This window comes from Podarcis vaucheri (genome assembly GCF_965113315.1).
Source record: "Podarcis vaucheri genome assembly, chromosome: 3".
NCBI lineage: Eukaryota > Metazoa > Chordata > Lepidosauria > Squamata > Lacertidae > Podarcis > Podarcis vaucheri.
The window spans coordinates 11021177-11038103 of NC_138761.1; positions in this window are offsets into that span (position 1 = coordinate 11021177).

Below are 16927 nucleotides of genomic sequence, written 5' to 3' on the forward strand. Positions count from 1 at the left end.
GAGGGGATGATAAATCTGACATATGGAATTTCCTTCCAACGTTAAATGGGAATGGTTTTAATTACTTTTAATAGATTGATGTATGTGTCATTCCTCAAATTTGTTTAATAGATAGTGGTTTTATTCTCTCCTCTGTAGTCGGTTGCCTTTGTTTCACTCATTTGCCAAGCCCCTTGGTCAGGACAGGCCCTTAGTAGTGCCATTTTATGGATTTGGAGACTGAGGCTCAGAAAGGGGAGGGTTGTGGAAAGCCAGTCAGCAACCACATGTCTCAGCTGGTCATGCTGCCAGGTTCATCCAAGGTTCCCACTGCTCTGTCAAAGCATTTGTTACAGGCAGAGTTTTTCATGCCTACAACGTCACCCTCTCTGGATTTATTTCACAGAATCATAGAGTTAGAAGGGACCCTGTAAACCATCTATTCCAATACCTTGCAATGCAGAAATTTGCAGCTGTCCCATCTGGGAATCGAACCTGCAACCTTGGCATTATCAGCACCACACTCTAACCAACTGAGCTATCCATCCATTTACATATTTATAGTTATAGATCACCTAGAAGCAAAAAGCTCGGGAGGTGGTTAACAAAGAAGCCAGCGTTGTAGTAATAATAATAATAAATTTTATTTATACCCTGCCCTCCCCGGCCAGAGCGGAGCTCAGGGTGGCCAACACCAGTAAAATTACAGTAAAATCATAATAGGGGGAAAAAACCCAATTTAAAATATAGGTTAAAATGCAATTTAAATTGCAGCCTCATTTTAAAAGTAGTCCATAGATCAAAACCATAAGGGGAGGGAAAACAAAAGGGTCAGACTGAGTCCAAACCAAAGGCCAGGCGGAACAGCTCTGTCTTGCAGGCCCTGCGGAAAGATGTCAAGTCCCGCAGGGCCCTAGTCTCTTGTGACAGAGCGTTCCACCAAGTCAGGGCCAGTACTGAAAAGGCCCTGGCCCTAGTTGCGACCAATCTAACCACCTTGTGACCTGGGACCTCCAAAATGTTGTCATTTGTGGACCTTAAGGTCCTCCGCGGGGCATACCAGGAGAGGCGGTCCCGTAGGTATGTGGGTCCTAGGCCACATAGGGCTTTAAAGATCAAAACCAGCACCTTAAACCTGACCCTGTACTCCACCGGGAGCCAGTGCAGTTGGTAAAGCACTGGATGAAAGTGATCCTGCGGCAAGGACCCCGTAAAGAGCCTCGCCGCGGCTTTCTGCCCCCGCTGGAGTTTCTGGGTCAGCTTCAAGGGCAGCCCCGCGTAGAGCGAGTTACAATAATCAAGCCCGTTGGTGGCCATCGCATGGATCACTGTGGCCAGATCAGGTATTGTAGACAATACCAAGGTAGATGAGCCAATGGGGTGACTCAACATAATGCAACTTCCTAAGATCCCGAAAGATCTGAGCACAGAAGGAAAGACAGAGCCCTGAGAAGGACCATAGTAGATCATCTACCTTGCATGCAGATGCTTCAACCCCCAGTTTCCTCAGCTAGGGTTGGGAATGAAACCCTGGTGAGCTGCTGACGATCAGTGTAGACAATAAAAACATAAGAATCAAGCCAATGGTCAATCAAGTCCAGTATCATGTTCTCACAGTGGCCAACCAGAAGACTGTAAGAAACCCCCCAACAGACCCTGAGGACAAGAGCATTCTTTCCCTCCTGCAGTCTCCAGCACATGGCATTCAGAAGTCTTACTGCCTCTGAGCATGGAGGCAAGAGCATCACCATTGAGGCTAGTAGCCACAATCCTGCCTGAAATGGTCCAATCCTTTTAAAAAGTCCTCCTGTAGTATTTGTGTGGTGAGTTCCTGCCCCTCCCCAAGGTTAATGGGCTAAATAAAGCCACAACTTTATTGGTTACAGGTCAAGAGCCTTATTGGCTTACGCATTGGTCCTAACTGACTATATCTGACTCCAGCCTGTCTGCAGGGAGTCCAGGAAGGGTTAACCACCAGTAGGGGAGTCCTGCTGATGCACATCAACTAGGAACTCCCCTGGAGGTCACCGATAGGGGGCGTGCCTTAGGCCCTCACCTCCCCAGGCTTCGGACAGGGCCACACACCCCGGAATCCTTTAGCAGACTACCCTTCAATATGGGGGGCAGGTGATGGCGCTACCTCCCCTCTTCCAATTACAGAACTATACCAATGCCTAACCACCAATACCACAAAAGTTGTGACGATTTGCTACGAGGTAGGTGAAAACCAAGTGGCCGGTGCCAATTTGCCAAGTGGAAAAATTCCTGCCAGGCCCCTCAGCGGTGACCAACCAAGGTCCATAGCAAGGTCCAGGAACGAAAACCTTGTAGGGTGGGAGGGTGGGAAAAGCAGGAACAGCTGATGAGCAGCAAAGAGGGGGATCCCTGGCCGTGTCCTGCCTTAAATAGAGCAGGCCACGCCTCCTGAACCAGCTGATTGGCTGCCCAGGGGGTGACATGGCCGGGAATCCCCCCCAATCACGCGAGGGCTGGGCTCCAGCTGCCACATGCGTGGTGGGGCCATGACGCCCGCAACCCCACCTCCTCCGTAGTGCGGAAGTGGCTTTAAAAAAAAAAGTCCTCTTGTAGGAGGGTATGTGACGTTAACATATGCGAGAGTGCTGGAGGTGAACTAGTTAAAGAGGTTGCCCAGACAGGACCCAGGGGGTGGAGTCAGTGGGACTATAAAACCAGCTCTGGGAGGGGCGAAGGGAGGAGTTTGTTGGGAGTTGGGTGGTTGGTTGAAATGGGAGTGAATTGGGCTAGAGGTTGTGGGTAAGTTGAGTTAGTGTAGTGAAATAAGGTGAGACAGGAAGAGTTAGGGGCTACGCAGACAAGTAAATATCTGAGAGGTGGTTTAGTGAGTGAGAGCAGGCAGCGGAAGGTATAGGTCTGGATAGGCACCCCATGATTGTAATTGACTGATACTGTCTATGAAACCACATGCTTGTTAAACTGCAATAAATAGACAAAAGTTTATGTTTCAATTTAACCCTGACTGGACTCAGTATTGTCCCAGGTAGGGCCTGGATGGTGGCAGTGAGAAATCAAGTGGTGACACAGGGATCAATAGACGCTGAAACGTCCGGGGACCCTGTGTGATCGCCACAGGGTGTTCCATAGTTTAACTACGTGCTGCGTGAAGACAATGCAGAGCTCGACAGAACAATGGGTGTGTCTCTGTATAAGGCAGATTCCTGCGCTCCCAAGAAGAAAGGGAAAGGCCAGAAGAGGCGGGAATCCCACCCAGATGGAACACAAGGACCTGAGCTGCCACCGTAGGTACAGGAGAAATCACCAAGGTTCAACATCTGCCTCTCCAAGCTCAGGGACTGCCTGCCACTGATGACCCAAGCAAGTTTTGAGATGCAGGAATCACCTTTGACCCCACGACTTCAGGGATCTTTGGGGAAATAACGTTGCATGGCCACAGGGTACAACTTCAGAGCAACGAAATCACCGCCACTTGCCAAACAGGAGCAAGGCGACTCTTCAGCTGTTCCTCTCATGAATAGTTATCACGCAGGCATGTCCTCAAGCAACTGCAAGCTGTCTATGCAGCCAGGAATATGCAATATTTAAACGAGAACTGAGAAATTTCAGACATAAAAAATAATTACCATCTTCTCTTCTCCTCCTCCTTTTTTTTTTTTTTTTTTGACATTTGAGGGAAAATTCCAGGAATTAACACTGAATCGTTAACTTTCTCTCTCTGTCGCTTATGGCTGCAGCTCCCTTCCTTCGTTGGTTCATTTCTTGTCTGTCTGTTTCAAACTCACCAACTCTTGGAAGCTTTAGTTTAGTCCTAGCTCGATCCTATACATGCACACGCAGAACTAGAGCTGTAAGGAGGCAGCAATTTTTGTCCCGTTTTGTGTTCGTAGCAACCACCGTCGTTTCAATTCCACTACAGTTCAGCTTCTGCTAAAACCTACGCTATTTATCTCGCTATCCGCTATGGCTGAAACCTATGGGTGGTATTTAATGTTAGTGATGCTCAGAGTAGACCCACTGAGGTTATTGATTTCAGTGGGTCTACTTTGAGAAGGATTTCATTGAACACCACCGTATGCCATGAACTGTTTAATTAATTTCAACACATTTCAGAAGGGGAGAAAACAGTATAGCTATTGGCTTAAAGTTCACAGACTGAAAAACCACAAGTGAGTACCATTCATATTACGTTGCATGGTTTCCATTTCTGACCTCGGACAAATGTAAGACTTGTGGGAACTTCTGGGGGGCTGGATGACTAGATGACTCTCGGGGCCCCTTTGAACTCTATAGTTCTGTGATTCTATGATACTATAAATTGAATGTGGGCAAGTTAGGTAAACATAATGGTGTAAATGAGCTATATTGCTCCAGCCCTTTGGACAAGGACTGCAGCTCAGTGGTAGCTTTGCATGTAGAAGGTCCCAGGTATGGTCCTGAACATCTCCAGGTGACTTCTGCCTGGAATCCCAGTGTCACTGCCCATTGATGTAGACAATGCTGACCAACAGTCCATCTTTAGTAGAAGAGGACATCCTGTGTTCTTTGGGATGTCCTGTCAAGAGTTGAAGGTCATTGAAGTATATGGTCTACAGTAGGCTTCCTCAGACTCAGCCCTCCAGATGTTTTGAGACTACAATTCCCATCATCCCTGACCACTGGTCATGCTAGCTAGGGATCATGGGAGTTGTAGGCCAAAAACATCTGGAGCGCTGAGTTTGAGGAAGCCTGGTCTACAGTGCCCCTTCCATCCCTGTGATTCTTTAATTGATCCTTAGAGTTTTAAAACCATTAATTGATTCAACAAACATAGGAAGCATCTCAGCCCTGCAATTTACCCCACCGTGTGTGTGTGTGTGTGTGTGTGTGTGTGTGTGTGTGTGGATTTTTGTCTCCTTGTTCTACTGCTGCAACAGCCAACACCGTGGAAGAAAGATGTCTGCTACCATCAGCTTATTACTAGGGACTGCACATTGCTTTGAAACAGGTATTATGCTGATTAATAAATTACATTTTCAAATGAGGACGATGTTATCACCAAAACATCTCATGATTAATTTCTAATATGGAGCTTAGGGCCTTCACTTAAAAAATCACTTGAGCTCGCTGCACGTGCTCAGGGGTCGAGCACTTATACAACTCAGCCGAGAACCTCGCCACGCAGCCCCCTCCCCCTATATTGAAACAATAGTGGTAACCTGTTAATCCACCAGAACTTCCTAACCTCAATTACAGCTCTTGAGATGGAGGTGATTTTAAAAATTAGTATTTTCTCCCCTTTTCAATGAATAGGTCATTCTCCCAAGGAAATACTGTTTCAGTGGCAAATTAGTAGCAATAATAATTAGAGGTGGCTTGATAATTAAAGCAAAGGATTTTCTATTATTATTATTCTTGAGGGGCGGTGAGGAGGAACTTTCCATATTCTTGACCAACCCTGGTGACGACCTCAGGTATTTTATGAGGCTCTGTTGGTAAGAACGATGGAGGCCCTGATCCTGAGATCCTGAAAATCTCCCCCACAAACCCGAGTTGACTCATGCTTGTGTGTTTATCTCATAAAGTTCCTACTCACAAGAGTCTACAAAATCATAGGGTGACATGCCATTCAAGTCCTACTCAGAGTAGATCCATTGAAGTTAATGAACTTATGTTCATTGAGTTCAGTGGGTCTACTCTGAGTAGGAATATATGGCACAGTTGCACCTGATGTACATCTATTAAAACTTCCATTCGCTTTAATACATTGAAATGAATTTTGACCGAGAGCCAAATTGTTTCACAATATATCACTTTTCTATAACAGATAGGTAGCCGTGTTGGTCTGCCATAGTCAAAATAAAAAAATTCCTTCCAGTAGCACCTTAAAGACCAACTAAGTTAGTTCTTGGTATGAGCTTTCGTGTGCATGCACGAATGTTCTGAAGAAGTGTGCATGCACACGAAAGCTCATACCAAGAACTAAATTAGTTGGTCTTTAAGGTGCTACTGGAAGGATTTTTTTTATTTTGACTTTTCTATAAGAGATGGAAAGCTGCATCCATTCTAGCTCCTGGATCCAGTTCTGTCACTAGACGTGCAGGAGTCCCGTGATATATTATAGATTATTCCTTTGTTTCTTAAAAAAAACCAAAGGTGTCCTGCATGAAAACCCCTGGATGTATCTGTACAGTTTGGCAGGCTTAATCCATACCAGAGGGACACCTGTGTCTGCACATTTCATCCACTTTGTCCAGATAGTGGCAAGGTTATGGCCAATTCTAAATTCCCCATTATACTGAATTGGGTAACATAGTGCTATGTTTTTATACAGAGCAGCTCAGAACCTGGAGCACAAATCAGAGCAGAGAGAACACAAAGTGAGTCAAGAACAGATATGGGGTTTTTTAATGCACATATAGAGATACAAGGGGAATCCTGGAATCTGTGCACCTCCCTCCCCCTCAGAAATCTATAGCATTGCACCATTAGGAACTTTCAGTTGCTTGACTTGGGCTGGAGTGTATCTATTTTAAGAACAGGCCCTTTTAAACAACACATTTTTTTGCTTATTACTGTATTCCCAGCAATTACCTTACTACTGCACTTCTCAGGTTTCTTCAGTTCATTATAATGAATTTGTGCAATGTTTTCTTAAAGTAATGTGTTTTTATCCATTTCCCGAAAACACGCCACATAAAAACAACAATGAACGTATATTTTGGAGTATTTTTAAAAAACCCAGTCACAACTCACAAATCTTTCCTGCCACAAGATGGCATCTCCTTATTTTTTACAGAAAACATGTAAATATTAATGTAATTGGAATAATTTTCTGCAGCCGAATCTTTAAGGGGTTTCTTTCCTCTTTAGCAGGTGCGATTTCACTGATGTACCAACCAAGGTGATTGGTCTGAGGCTCCACATCGCTTCAGTATTATCAACACTGACCAGCAGTGACTGTCCAGGGTTTCAGCCAGGAGTGTCTCCCAGTCCTACCTGAAGATGCCAGGAATTTTATTCAATAAACACACAAGACGTAACCGGTTGTACTTTTGAATAAATAAAGTATACTGTTCATTGTACAGTGGTGCCTCGCAAGACGAAATTAATCCGTTCCGCGAGTCTCTTCGTCTTGCGGTTTTTTCGTCTTGCGAAGCACGGCTATTAGCGGCTTAGCGGCTTAGCGGCTATTAACGGCTTAGCAGCTTTAAGAAAAAGGAAACAAACTCGCAAGAACTCGCAAGACGTTTCATCTTGCGAAGCAAGCCCATAGGGAAATTCGTCTTGCAGAACGACTAAAAAACCGGAAAACTCTTTCGTCTTGCGCGTTTTTCGTCTTGCGATGCATTCGTTTTGCGGGGTACCACTGTATCAAATGGTAGATTTTAATGGAAGTTTCATAAAGTTCAACGAAAAAACAGAAGACCCAGTAGATCATTCTCTCGTTAGTTCATGCATAAGGTCCATACATTTATAAGTATCTGTCAGGGGTTCAGGAGCAGAGGCAAGGGCAAGGGAGGAAACAGAGAGCGAGGGGGAGGAGTCCGAAGAAAAGATGAGTGATGACGACGACCCGAGATCTCCGAGTCTTTCCAGTGAATCGGAAGATTCACAGAAAGGAGCGCCAGTGGCCAGAGCAAGGGGGGAGCCTAGGGGGACACCCCAGGAAGAAGGGACAAAAGGGGGTTCAGAGAGCAGCAGTGGGAAATCGGGGCCAACATCCCCAACAGAGCGCAGTGGAGAGGAAGGGAGCCAGGTATCGAGATCCGGCGGCTCGCTGCAGGGGGGAGGGTATGAGTCAGGAGTGGCCACACCTCCATCGGGGAGCGAAGAAACGGTCAAGCGGAAAGTGGAAGGTTGGGCGCGCGCGCCAAGTTCAAATGCACAGGAAGGCGGCGCAGTAAGCAGCCCGGAAAGGGAGCCAGGTCCTAAAGCCCGCCGCAAGGAGACAGAAGGGTCCGGGGGGTCAGCGTCAGAAGAGTCCAGGAAGGAAGAGACCACGGGGGGCAGAGGGACCCAGAGAAGAACGGTCAAGCGGAAAAGGTGGAGTAAGGCTAGGGTATTAAGTTGGTGTACAGGAGGCGGGGACTCAGACGGAGCTTCACCGGTCTAGCTTCTAAGACGTAGGGCTGCACGCTGCAGCTTGGAAATGGAAACTGTAACTCAATAAAGACTTTTATAAAGTGAACGCTGGCTAGCGTGATCCTCCGTGAGCTAGGATCTGGAAGCAGCTCTGACAGTATCTATTCCACCTGTCTGTTCGTAGAGTCTAATAATCCACATGAAGGGTTGTTACAGTTCCAGTTCCACAGAATCCTTTCACAGAATCTAAGACAAGGATTTCTGGAATATTAGCCTGAAAGGATTCCGTGGAACTGGAACTGGAACAACGCTTCATTTGGATTATTGGACTCTATGAACAGACAGGTGGAATAGACACTTATACATGTATGGACCTTATGCATGAAGGGCTGCCTTCAGATGTCTTCTTAAGGTGGTATAGTTACTTATCTCCTTGACATCTGCTGGGAGGGAATTCCACAGGGTGGGTGCAACTACCAAGAAGGCCCTCTGCCTGCTTCCCTGTAGCTTCACTTCTGGCAGTGAGGGAACCATCAGGAGGCCCTTGGAGCTGGACTTCAGTGTCCAGGCTGGAGGATGGGGGGGGGAGATGCTCCTTCAGGGCTGAGGCAATTTAGGGCTTTAAAGGTCAGCACCAACACTTTGAATTATAATCAGAAACATAATGGGAGCCGATGTAAGTTTTTCAGGACTGGTGTTATATGGTCATGGTGGCTACTCCCAGTCACCAGTCTAGCAGCCTCATTCTGGATTAGCTGTAGTAGAGTCACCTTCAAAGGTAGCCCCTTCTGCACATGGCAGGCAGCACATTTGGTCCTAGAAACCAAAACCAGTATACCCACAATTCCTTGCATTGCCGGGGAATTGTGGGTTCCTCTGTGGCCCAAAAGGTAGAAGGGAAATTGAATGCTTAATAAGGGGAAGAAAAATGCCTCATTTAACTTTACATAACATCTATCAGCAGGAACTGCCCACGGTCTCATACACAGCGGCACCAAACTGAAGGCAGGCTGCTCATTTCCAGCTCTGAAATAAGAGGCCTTTTCATTCAGTCAACTAAGTGCTTCCCCTCCTTCCGTGAGTGGGAAGGAAACCTGTCAAACTGCTACCAGCCTCTCATCCTGGTTAAATCGGGGATTGTTCTTGCCGTTATTATTTCTCTCCATTTTCCACTGGTGCACTGACATTGTCGTGATATTATCTTCCTCTTTTATCTATTCCAGATTTTATTGGGTGGCGGTGGTGGCGAGGGGGGACCTTAACCGATCAGAAAGTCACATAAAATCCCTGCACTATATTTCCATTACGTTAACCGCGAGGCATTCCCGCTGGGATGCAGGCAGCATTTCGCAGTCCCTCAGGAACAGTAAGATTCCATCTGTCGAGGCTCTGAGTGCTTCCAAGATGGCGTCTGTTGAAATTTCCAGTTCAACCCCTTGAGTGTAGATTTAAAAAGGAAGGAGGGGTTGGACTCTGTGTTATTCAGTCCATGGGTCATGAAGCTTGTTGCTGCAGTTTCTCCTCACTCCATATTTTAAAATTTAAAAAAGGCCTGCCATTATCTGCCTTTGCTGGTCTCCATAAGAACATAGGAAGTTGCCTTCTGCTGAGTCAGATCAATGGCTCTTCTAGCTCAGAGCACTGAGCGGCAGTGGCTATCCAGGGTTTCAGACAGAAGGACATTCCCAGTCCTACTTGGAGATTCCAGTGCTTGAATCTAGAACCTTCTTCAGTCAAGGCAGATGTTCTACCACTAAGCTACAGCCTTTGCTTTTCATGGTCTGCTACCCCAGAGCTCTTGCCTCAGATTCATTTGGTAGGGCAGCCATACATCTGGGATTTTCTGGACATTGCTGGGATTTCAAAAGCCAAAGTGATGTCCAGGGAAATTTCCGGAAGGCGGCGGTTTGTCCTGGATCTTCAGCAAGTAAACCAAGAAATCATGTTCTTTTGGCGTTTTCGGGGGGCGGGGAGGCTCAACAATTTTAGGGTGTCCTGGTTTTTACTCTTTGAAATATGGCGATCCTACATTTGGGCCTCCTTGTCTTCACAGAAATTGTTGCCCTTACGCAGTGAAGGCACCCCCTCCAACATTTCTCTGATGAAAACAGGGATGTTGAAGAAGAAGAAGGAGAAGGAGGAGAAGGAGAAGGGGAGGGGAGGGGGGGAGGAGGAGGAAGAGGAAGACTACGCCATGGACTTGTACATTGGACTTGTACATTGACTGCTTCCGCCACAGAATCCAAACAGATGTAACCAGAAAACACCATCGCTTACAACAAAATCTAAACCATGCTGAAAGGAGAGCCATTGATAATCTCAGAAACAACCCAAACATTATAATTAAAGAAGCAGACAAAGGGGGAGCTGTCGTCATCATGAACAAAACTGACTACATTCAGGAGGCTCACAGACAACTTTCCAACACCGCCTTTTACACAAAATTGGACTCAGACCCCACACAAGAATACAAGAAAGAACTGAACAAGATTGTTAAGGAGCTACCCCCACACATCCAGGAACAGATCCTCACCAACACACCAACAGAACCTCGACCAGGAACTTTCTATCTTCTACCTAAAATACACAAACCAGGAAATCCAGGACGCCCCATCATTTCAGGTATTGGCACTATTACAGTGGGTGTCTCCGGTTATATGGACTCTGTTCTGAAACCATATGCCATATTTTTATCATCTGGACACATGGTCAACAGACCCTGGACACCTTTCACCAGAAATTCAATGATTTTCACCCCACAATCAACCTTACAATGAATCAATCTATGCAAGAAATACATTTTTTGGACACTACTATAAAAATACAGGATGGACGCATAGACACCACCTTATACCGTAAACCAACTGACCGACAAACATATCTACATGCCTCTAGCTACCATCCCAAACATACCAAACAGTCCATTGTATATAGCCAGGCACTACGTTACAGCCGCATCTGTTCCAATTCTACAGACAGAGACTCTCACCTAAGAGATCTACAGCAAACCTTTTCAGAACTAAAATACCCAGCAGATGAAGTTAGACAACAGATCAACAGAGCCAGACTGATACCCAGAGAGAACTTGCTGCAAGACAGACCCAAAAAAGAAAATAACAGAACACCACTAGTCATCACATACAGCTCCCAAGTTAAAACAGTTCAACGCATCATCAGAGATCTACAACCTCTCCTGGACAATGACAGTTCTCTTTCTCAAGCTCTGGGAGGAAGACCTTTCATTGCCTACAGACAGCCACCCAATCTTAAACAACTCCTAACCCACAATAATACTACAACCAGACTTAACACGGACACTGGCACCAGAGCCTGCAATAAACCCAGATGCCAACTTTGCTGCCACATACACCCGGACAACACCATTACTGGCCCCAACAACATCACACATACCATCTCGGGACTATTTAATTGCTCATCGTCTAACATTGTGTATGCCATCAAATGCCAACAGTGTCCTTCAGCTCTCTATATTGGACAAACAGGCCAAACCTTACGCCAAAGAATAAACGGACATAAATCTGACATCAAGAATCACAAAACAGAGAAACCAGTAGGAGAACACTTCAATCTCCCAGGACATTCTATACAAGATCTCAAAGTAGCTGTTTTACTACAAAGGAATTTCAGAAATAGACTGGAAAGAGAAGCTGCTGAATTGCAACTCATTACCAAACTTAAAACAATGGAGACACCTGGTCTGAACAGAGACATTGGATTCTTATCTCATTATATATGACTAAAAGCCACTTCTCACCTTCTCACCCCTTGCCTTTTCCTGTAAGACCTACTACAGTCGTTAAGAGTCGTCAACAGGCTCATCAGGCTCATCTCAGCTATCTGCCAATCTCCGATTCCCACCACCCTTCTGAGTAATACCCCTCCCCACCTTCTCTATATATAGAAGGATCTGGCAACTTCTGTTTCAGTGTATCTGAAGAAGTGTGCATGCACACGAAAGCTTATACCAAGAACTATTTTTCTTTAACACCAATTGGCCGACCATGCCCAGGAGAAAGGCCTCTGGTTTCTTCAAAAAAGTATATTTAAATATCTTTTTCATTTCATTATAAATCATCTCCCAGAATGTCTTAATCCTTGGGCATGTCCACCAAAGGTAGAAAACTGTACCTTCAGTCTCATTACATTTCCAACATTTATTGTCGGGCCAATGGCGGAAACCATGTTAATTAAGGTGGTCCAATTTGAACCAATAGCTCAAGAAAGGCACCTCGGTGGAGGGCTTGGGAATATGTGCATTTATTCAAATATAATCAATTACCTGATTCATTGGTTCAAAGGGAAATGATTAAAATGATCTAACTGATCATCAGCCTTATTAAGCACTCCCACTGATTGCAGCTCCCATTGATTTTACTAGGAAATAGTTAAGCATGTACTGAACTCTTCTACTGAAATCAACGGGACTTAAAGGTTTTTGTGTGATGCCTGCCATATTTTTCATATGCCAGTCTATCATTCTAATTAATAAATGTAGCAAGCTGCACACATCTCCTTATAGGTTACTTCTAATTTCTTTTAATTCATCAATGGAAAAAAACAATCCTGCAAAGAGTAATTAATTTAATTTCTTCTGAGAGTGAGTTGTTGCTAGATATGTTAAAAAAAAATTCCAACAATGAGTCTTGAGAAACAGCTGCAGCCATGCAAAATTTTTATAGGTTTAATTGAACATCTGTGCACTTTAATTGATTAATTTGAATAGATCAAGGGGAAAAAATAAAGCAACTGTAGGTAATGTGAATTTAACAAAACAATTTTAATTTTTGGAGCACTCAGCTAAATCAATTTCTTTTCCTAGCCATTAATAAACAAAGCGACAAATTGCAGACAACAAATAATACTTATCTTGATGTAATTTGCAAAATATCCTAAGTAGCCTAATCCATTGGCTGCTTATGTTGGATCACTTAAGTCGATTTAGGATGTAATCTGAAATCCATCCACTTAGAGGACGCCACTGAAATAAATGGCACTTACTTCCATTTAAACATGGTCAGGATCCAGGCACTAGACCCATTTATTTCAGCTCCATTGCAACTGAGATGCTCACCCAAAAGCTGCATAGATTTCCTCCAAAATTCTAAATGCTTGAGCCCCAATTTAGAAAGTGCAAAATAATAATAATATGTTAAGCAACTGATTCCAGGTTGGGGGCTAAACAGAAGTCCTAATTTCACTGTGACTTTATTCCATATATTGACCCTCAATGAGGGAAAGCTAAGTATGCTTAGGTCCTATTGAAATCAATGGGACACGCCCTACACATGTTGTCTTAGGGATGCTCGAAGAATCTGCTCTTTTAATGGTGATTTATTCATTCCAACTTCTTCTCTCCCCCCCCCGCATATTTAACAAGACCAGAATGGTTGTGGGTGGGTCTACTGGATAGCTACAACACCCCATTGGTAGGTCCCTCGTTGCTGGGTTTAATCTGGCCAATGGGGTGCAGTCTAAACGGATAAAGGGACCTATATAAACCCATGCACGTGACCCAGAGCTTCCTCTTTTGGCATCAGAACACCCGCCCACCTCTCCCTTCTTTTAGGGCATTTTGCGATTGACCTTGCTATGCCGTCATGTGTGGTCTGTCGTCGGGACAGGGGCACAGCAGGAATTTTACCCACTTGGCCGATTGGCTGTGGCCATTTGGCATGTAGCAATTCGCCACAACTTGTAAGGTTGTGGATAGGCGCTGGTTCATGTGATAGGAATGGGAGAACGCTCTCGCCATCCCTATGTGAAGGGTATTCCGTTAAAGGAATCCCGGGACCCAACTTGGCTTGGTCAACCCCTGAGAGGGGGTTGTGTCCGTGCCTGAGTCCAGGCGAGCATCTGGGGAGTGAACAGAGTCTGTTCCCAGGCCTTTTCATCTGCCTCAGGTGTTCACCCTTGGCTGACCTATGCTAGCGCCCTGGGTGAGGGCTACCTTCATAGCAGAGAGCTAGTCGAACCAGAGCCTATGCAACCAGTCACTTTCTGTAATCAATAAAGTTGTGGCCTAAATTCCACCAAAATTAAAATTTGAGTCAAATGTGTCTTTATTTAGGGGGGAGGTCTCTGGGTCCTGAACACGCAAAAGCAATTTCACACTAACATACCAAAACAGCACAATAAGAAACATGATAACATACCAAAAGCAACATTTCAGTACTATAAATATAACAAGATTACATAAACATCCAGTATCCAATAGCAGAAATGATGAGAGAGTTTGGCAGCTTCCCCTTGGTCCTAGAAACCTGCCTCCCATGATGTTGCTTATAGTCTTACAGCAGCTTCCAAGGGCGGGGGGGGGGGGTAGCTATACCCCCCCCCGATGATGTTGCTCCTAGGTGAGCCTCGTGGTCCCTTCCAGCTCTCCAATTCTATGAAGACGACATCCTTACAAGAATGTTGCATGCATTCCTATAATATTGCATGCAAAATATTCCAAGGTCTCTGCAGCACCTCGGGTATTATCTGCGACAACACAGCAAACCACTGGCACCTTCAGCAACCAGAAATGTTTTTTTGAATAAGAGAGCTGGTGTCCTATGGCTGGCGTCACGATGTCAGTTTTGCTTTTTGAGGGGGCCGAGCCGCGACGTCCCTCGCATCCCGCGTGTTCAGCTGTTCATAATCTGTGGCGTTAACAATTTATCATCAAACCCAGCGACTTTGCTGCCAGAGTATTGAAGTGGCCAGTGGATACATATGCTCAGATCTGAGCATCTGGTTCTTCCGTGTTTCCGACATTAGCACAGACATCAGAATCAGTGGACTATTGAATGCAATTACAGTAAGCGAGACAGACAATAAAGATTGATAGCACCTTCTCCTTTTATCACGCACCAAAACTAGTGTGTGTGGGGGGGGGGGTTTGAAGCTTTGCTTTGTGCTGCCTCCATTTAACAGTGATTGAATATATGCAATTGCGTTGGGGGGGCGTGCATTTGTTTGGAGGTGTTGCACCCCACCCCCCACCCTGGACCACTTCATTTGCTGGACACATTATCAAATGAAATGAAAAGTGAACTGCAAAAAAAAGCAACAGATATTATACATTGATGGTGAATATTTACTCAGCATTGTTCTACGCATCACATACAGGGAGCAGAATTCTCCTTGTTATCTCTGTGGCGGGTTACGAGTGAATAGGTTCAACATTGCTCTGTTTACGCTAAATCTTCAGTCTACAAATCTCTAAACACAGACTTGCCCGGCTGATTTTGTGACTGGCCCACATGTCTCTCAACAGATATGTAATTAATAAAATACTCGACCATAGTGGAATCCTAATTATTTCCACTTCAAAGAGGAGTTGGCAATCTCAGAGCGGATGAGGCAATCGGAAGGACCAAGGTTTTGATCCTGCACGGTGGGGCTGCTAAAATCCCATAGAAATGTGGGGGCAAGATTTCAGCCCAAGACAGAGCTTGGTGTGTCAGCAAATGACATGAGGTGATTCACTTCTCAAATCTACACAGAAAGTCAGGTTTGGATATTCAAATCCCACTCTAAATCTCACTCTGCTACCGACGTAGACTCATGCCCCTGTAGACAAACCACAGTCTCTTAGGCTTAAAGAACATGTTAAGAGGGGCAGAGGTGATGTGAAAGCCATGTCAAAACCAGAGGCAGGGAACTAGAATCAAGATTCAGCGACATGTGCCTTAGTTAGATCCTGGTTGGACAACTGTAATGCACTGTATGCCTTAATGATTGGATGAATGAGGGTGAAAGAGGAGAGCACAAAATATGGTCTGAAGCTCAATATAAAAAAAACGAAGATCATGGCCACTGGGCCCATAACCTTCTGGCAAACAGAAGGGGAAGAAATGGAGGCAGTGAGAGATTTTACTTTCTTGGGCTCCATGATCACTGCAGTTGGTGACAGCAGTCACGATTTTTTTTTTTTTTAAAAAAAAGCCTGTTTCTTGGGAGAAAAGTGATGACAAACCTAGACAGCATCTTAAAAAGCAGAGATATCACCTTGCCAACAAAGGTCCATATAGTTAAAGCTATGGTTTTTCAAGTAGTGATGTATGGAAGTGAGAGCTGGACCATAAAGAAAGCTGATCGTCGAAGAATTGATGCTTTTGAATTATGGTGCTGGAGGAGACTCTTGAGAGTCCCATGGACTGCAAGAAGATCAAACGTATCCATTCTTAAGGAAATCAGCCCTGAGTGCTCACTGGAAGGACAGATCCTGAAGCTGAGGCTCAAGACTTTGGCCACCTCATGAGAAGAGAAGACTCCGTGGAAAAGACCCTGATGTTGGGAAAGACTGAGAGCACAAGGAGAAGGGGACGACAGAGGATGAGATGGTTGGACAGTGTTCTCGAAGCTACTAACATGAGTTTGATCAAACTCCGGAAGGCAGTGGAAGACAGAGTGCCTGGTGTGCTCTGGTCCATGGGGTCACAAAGAGTCAGACTCGACTAAACAACTAAACAACAACAACAATGCACTGTATATAGATCTGTCTTTGAAATGTGTTCAGAAACTTCAGCTGGTTAAGAATGCTATGACCAGGCTGCTGACTGAAGCCAGCTACAAGAAACATATTACTCTCCTGTTAAAACAATTTCACTGGCCACCAGACAATGGTTATGACCTATAAAGCCATGTATGGCTTGAGCCCAGGTGAGCCGAAAGAATGTATAGAGCATAAGACTCTTACTCTCAGGGTTGTAGCTTCAAGCTCCCCGTTGGATGAAAGATTCCTGCATTGCAAGGGAGATGGACTAGATCAGTGGTTCCCAATCTTTTTATGGCCATGCCCCACCTAAGCATCTCTAAAATCTTGGTGGTCCCCCACCCTGTGACATATAATTCTTATTATTCAAAAAGTGAACTCCTCTTCACG